We start from the raw sequence: 6,000 nt of genomic DNA, 5'->3' as shown, positions 1-6,000 counted from the left end.
TTTAAAAAAACGGAAAAAAAACCTGCCGCTTTCTGCAGCCCCTGCTGCTGGGAGGGACCCGCGGAGCCTCGGCGCCCCCCGGGCAGGGGCGGGATGGGGATGGAGAGGGGCCGGAGCTGGGCTGCGGTGCTGAGGATGGCAGGACCCGGGGCTGTTGTCACCCTTAAAACAAAAGGGCCATTATGGAGCCCATCGAGCAGCAGCAGTAAAGGCTTTGGTACGGCACAGATCTCTCTATGAGGTTACAACAGCAGTGTTAATCTTCTATTCAGTGTTTACAGAGCCAGCTCATCCGTGGGGTGGGTGGAAGGCAGCCAGCTCGCAAGAGAACGCTCTTTATTAAAAAATACGGAGTTATGTTGCTTTTAGCAGTGACCCCGGAGTGTGTCCCGCATTTCTGGGGGAGGGCAGCTCCCCTTGCCCGGGGGTCCCCCCCGGCCCGGCTCCGCAGGGGAAGGGGTCTCTCCAGCCGCCTTTAGCAGCATCTGGTGGAGCACCCCACCGGGGAAAATTCCCTGGGGGGTTTGGTGGGTTACCCACCCCACTGGGGAAAATCCCCTGGGGGGTTTGGTGGGTTACCTTCGCCCAGATGAGAGCCTAAAGAGAAGCCAAACTCCCCCAGCAATGCGCGGCTGCCGCTGCCCGCGGAGCGCGTCCCCCCTGCGATGCTGTCGGGCGGGCAGCACCGAGCTGCGCCGGGAGGGCTGCTCCGCTCCGCCGCTTGCATTTATCCATCTATTTGTTTGATTTTCGTAAGGGGGGGGGGGGGTGGGGGGGGGTGGGAGGGAGCCTTTCGGTCCGTATCGGCAGGCAGAGACGATCATTCCGAAACGGTGTGAAAGGGGGAGGAACGGGTAAACTGTGGAAAACTTAGAAGAAGCAGAGGCGATAGAAAAGCCAAAAAAACCCAACCCAAAACAAAACAACCAAAAAAACCCCACAACAAACCCCCAAACCCTCTCCTGGCTACACTCATCCTTGTGTGAACTGCACTTCTAAAAGAAATGCCAGCAAGGAACCAGCTCCTTTCTCCATCCTGCTTATCCCAGCCCGTGGGAAGGGCAGAGCATTCCTGGGGAAGGGCTGTGCACCCTGCACGGCGGTGCGGGGAGCTGCCCTTCAGCTCGTGTCGGGGCTGATGGGCTGATGTCAGCACTTCTGCCAGGCAGGCAGCCCCTCGGGGGGCGAGCCCGGCCGACACCCCCAGCCCCTGCCCTGCGCTCCGCCGCAGCCAGCAAAATAAGCGAAAGCGGGCGGCCGCACCCGCGGGAGATGCTGGAGCTCGCGGGGGATGTTTGCGTGGGGTAAAAGCACAGCAGTGAGAGGGTATTGCGGGTGGGAGCAGTGCCCGCGGCGCGCAGCGCCCTGCCCTGCGCTGCACTGCCCTGCGCTGCGCTGCCCTGCGCTGAGCGGCACTGCGCTGAGAGGCACTGCGCTGCGCGGCACGCTGCGCGCCGCCCGCCGGCCCTCGCTCCCCTCCCTGTCAAAGCGCACGGCTCGCACGAATGTGTTGCATTTCCTCGGTTGATTGTTTGGTCAGAGGGTTTGCCAGCTTCCTCAGGGCTCCTTCTCTGACTCGGGGGGGGGGGGGGGGGGGAAAGAAAGAAAAAAAAAGAACCGCATTTCCTTTTTTACTTAAGAGGGAGAGAGAGAGAGAAGCAGAGGCTGGGGGCTGGTGGACTCATCGAGCTGTATGTACTGGACTTTTTCTCTTCCCTCTCCCTGTCCCGAAACCCTCCTCCTCTTCCTCTTCCTCTTCCTCCCCTCCGGGCCGGGGGTTGCGGCGTCCCCTCCCCGCTCCGCGCTGCTGCCCGCAGCCCCCGCCGGGCTGCCGGGACGGAGCCTGGGGAGCGGCACCGCCGATCTCCCAGCTCCGCTGGCCCAGGCTGGAGGCTTTGGGTCTGCTTCCTTTGCCTTCAATTGCTTTAAAAGATTTTTTTTTTAATTTTCCCTGTCTGTTATTTCCCATTTCGCGTCCTACCCTTGCAGCTCTTGTGGCTACGACAAGGGATCCAACTGCAGAAAGAAAAGTAAACACGGAAATCTGTTCCACTCGCTTTTATTTGCTTCAGGTTTTCTGTTGTTGGGTTTCACTGCACTTATTTTACATGGGTTTTTTTTGTTTTGGGTTTTTTTTTGAGAGCAGCGAAGCTACTCTGCACCGTTTGCTGCCTTCCCTCCCCCCCCCCCCCCCCCCCCCCCCCCGCCCCCAGCTCTACTGGCTTTAACTGCTGTCTTTAATCCTGCTGCTTTTAAAACTGCATCTTTCTTATAGCTGAATTTTATCTCTAACCTTACCGTACTAGAATATGCTTGACATAGGTGGTGTGGGGGTGCAAACCTTGGCATATGGACAGCACACTTTACAGAAAATTACAGCCTTTTCCCCCCAGCCCACCTTCTAAACTACTTTTTGTGTGGCCTGATATTTATCACTTGAATCAGCACTGATTTCAGACCTGGCTGCAGCAGGTCAGGGGCTGAAGAAGCGCAGGGCCCTATCCCAAACCTCCTGAAATCAGCGGGAGCTTTGGATCAGGCCCTACAGAAACAAATTAGAGGAAAACCCTGGGTACAGTGTAAAGGAAAATACAGACGAGTCAGAGAGAATGGTGCTTTGTTCAGCTGCAACTGGGAAAGGGGAGACCAAAACGCAAACCACTTTCTGATAGTCTTAAGCCCAAGGACATTTAACTGGGGTGGAAATGTTAAATCATCTTCGAATTAGGGCCTGCCTGGTTTGGGAGCCAGTCCTAAAAGTTGGTCGAGTTTTATTTGCTGCATGGGTGAAAATGCAGTGTAATTCACCCCTATATTTAAATATGTGTGTATAGATCCCCGTGCATGCATTTGGCAGCAGGGATGCACGCCTGCCTACGGATAGGTACATAAAAGCATTCTTGGGAAGGTGCTCACACACCGAGGTGTTTGCAGAGCTGCAGAAAGCAGATGCAACATGTGAAGAGCATTTTAAGGCAAGGGCATATTGATTCCCTGTCTCTGCGCCCCTGTCTCGGTTTCTCTGTGTGCATCCCTCTGCGAGTGGCCGTGTGCGTGTGTGCCTGTGCGTGCCTGGGTGCGTGAGCCAGGGCGCGGGGGGGTGAGCGATGGGGAAGATGAAAGCATGTCATGACCACACGTCAGAGAGCAGGGATTAGTGCAGCAGAGTGTATTTTCACATTGCGTCGCAACTGGGTCACGTCTCCAAGTTTTCTGCCGAACAGGAATGGGGGATTTCTAAGAAGATAATAAATCTAAGCTACCGCATCAGCCCTGCACCTCCTATAAAACCGAGACTCGTACTTTAGGGGCCACGTGCATCTGCCCGTGAGACAGGGATGGGTTGAGACAACGCTACTCATTTCAAGTGTTGACATCTAGCAAGGCAATCAAAATATTTGTCCAGCCTTTGCTACAGGATTTTGTTATTCTTCCATTGAAACTATTGCTTTGTAAAGGCTTTTTTAAAGCTGTTGAAGCTAAGCAAAGATCGCTATCAGGGAAGATGCTTGCGCTCTCCATTAGATGGCATTGCGAGTTTGGCAGTGCGGGAGGGAGAAAGTGGCTTCGTGCACTGGTCACCTTCTGCTGCCGGGACACGTATTTGCATTGCAATTGAAAGCGTATTTATCTTTTCAGCACTTGTTATATACTTACAGTACCATTTGGTTTATCAACACTCAGCTTAAAAATTTTATCGGGTAGGTTTCTGTGTCAAGAATGAAAATCAGTACCCTCCTGCCCTGAGTGGTGCACATCGTATCTGCTTTTTATGCAATTAAAGGCATTATAAAAATAATTGGTTACTATAGAACACTTAAAAACCATAACAATCAACTATAATGTATAACAGATTATACACAATCCTTTCCTGTTTTCTAAAGGTTCAAACCCCTGGTAATTCAGCCCTTATCTCGTGGGGTAGCTACATGCATTGGCAAATTAATTTTACGCACTTACAGATGGTGGGTATGTTGTATGCTGCGCAAAGACGTGATGCCAATGAGAAAAATGCTTTCCACAAATTGGGTTTGATCTGAGAGATTATAGATGCAATTTTAAATAATAAATATGATTAAAGTTCTAAAATAATAAATTAAATATAAATCAATGAAGAAAAATATTTTTTCTACTCACAGTGACATTCTGTCCGTAGTTCTGCTTTTACATCTCATGCCAGCACTTCTTTTTAATTTGAGAAAATCCTTTAATTGTTAAAAAAAAATCTATTTTGTTTGCAAAGACAGAGATTGTTTAAATCATAAATTAATTAGCATAATTTAATTTACACTGGTGAAATCTTATTAGCTAAATTAGAGGCAGTCTCTTATTTACAATGAGGTTAGCAAGAGCAGAATCAATCTCAAACTGTTTGCTATTGTTTGTTTTGTTTTATTTTTTCCCCTGACTTCTTGCTGACATTAATTTAAAGGGCAGACTTCACATTTATACTCGTTTGGGAAAGATGTTCTAAAGAATTAAATTTGTATGTTAATCACACACCACTGCATTTAAAGGAGTTTACCTGTACAGCTTTAAAACACCCTGATTCACAAAGACTGAACTGTATATTTTCTCAAAGTTATGACTGGTAGGCTATATCGGAAATGTTAGCTTGCTATATATAATTAAATATCTATGCACACTAACGGCTAAATAAATTTTAAAGCATTTGTTTTGTTTTATCTAGAAAAAAATATTTTTATTTTAGGCTCTGAAATTTTCTTATAGTACAATTTTTTTTCCTGCTTTCATTTCTTTGCTGTACCTTTCTCTCTTTCTCTGGATTAATTATCTGAGTAAATGTTAAAAGTCTGATTTGTTGGATTTCTTTTAATAACCCCTAGTGCTTTCCTGTGCTCTCATGGGAGGGAATATTCTGGCTGTTTTGACAAGTAAAGTTTCCAATAGCTTTTTTTTTTTTTTTTTTAATTAATGTAGTGGGCATAAAATGACACTTCTAGTTGAATATGCGAGTCAATGACAATTAATAAAAAAAATAATTCTAATACCTTAGATTTCTGGACTTCAGCAGTAATAAATAGCGTGCTTGTGTCCCAGATATATTTTACAATGTAAGTTTTAAATACTTTCCCTGTAACATCTGCAAGAGCCCAAGAGGTTAATTAATACCAACATCTCTATTAAGATATCTGAAAAAAAGGGGCTTTAAACCTTCAGGAGCCCAATGGAAACTTCCTAATCTAGTTCTGCACCAATTAAGCATGTTTGCGACCAACATTTTGTTTGTTTGGAGGTCATTTTTGCCCCTTGCAGAGCCGGGGAGGGGGACACACCATAAAGTTACGTGGCTCGTTCCATCAGTTCATCTCGTTTTATCTGCAGTGCTAGAAATGCAAAGCAGTTTTCCCCCCTTGTATCAGCTTGCAGCTAAAACCAGAAGGGCTGAAGCCAGGGACGAGAGTGACGGTCAGCTGAAAGAAAACAAACACAGCCGGAGCAAAGTGTGATTTCCAAAAGGAGCATTTAAAGTCATAACAGTGCTTAATTCTGCAACGCTGAGCTAATTAGCATCCTCTGCACAAAGGCACAGGCATGTCACGTTCCTATTGCAGGCTCTGCGTAACTTTTTCTTTCGTTATTTTCCTCTTTTGTCAAGTTGTATTTACTAGGGGTTTTTTTGCTTGTTTGTTTGTTTGTTTTTCTGAAGTAACTTCTGTCATTCAGCACTGATGATCCAGCAAACTGGGATTTTTGCCCTGTGCTCAGTGCAGTAATGATGATATCATCATCCCGAGCTGAAACAAAGCAGGGCTTCATTTTGGGGGCAGAGGGATATGATAATCAGGGAGAAATCAGAGACCAGATCTTAAAATAGAAGAAATTGGTGAATTTCCATGAAAAATCAATGAGGAGCTGGAGTGATATTTCCCCCTACCACCCCCCCAGGGTGGAAGAAAACTGATATCAAAGTCAACAACCTCAGAGCTTACCCCAGTCTGTGGAAATTTTGACATACATTACCTGCTTTTGACCTTT

At 47.4% G+C, this 6,000-nt stretch overlaps 1 long non-coding RNA gene across 1 annotated transcript in view; it reads left to right on the top strand.

Annotated features, from left to right (window-relative positions):
* The first annotated feature begins 1,603 nt into the window (after positions 1–1,603).
* LOC308073065 overlaps positions 1,604–6,000 on the top strand; it is a 146,933-nt gene continuing 142,536 nt past the window's right edge. The window contains exon 1 of the long non-coding RNA XR_013931887.1: positions 1,604–1,691. This is a non-coding gene — a long non-coding RNA (uncharacterized lncRNA). The remainder of the gene's footprint in view (positions 1,692–6,000) is intronic.

The sequence above is a fragment of the Falco punctatus genome (genome assembly GCF_963210335.1).
Source record: "Falco punctatus genome assembly, chromosome: 14".
Taxonomy (NCBI): Eukaryota; Metazoa; Chordata; class Aves; order Falconiformes; family Falconidae; genus Falco; species Falco punctatus.
The sequence above is the reverse complement of the archived record's forward strand: the minus strand, read 5'-3'. Positions and strand labels throughout refer to the sequence as shown.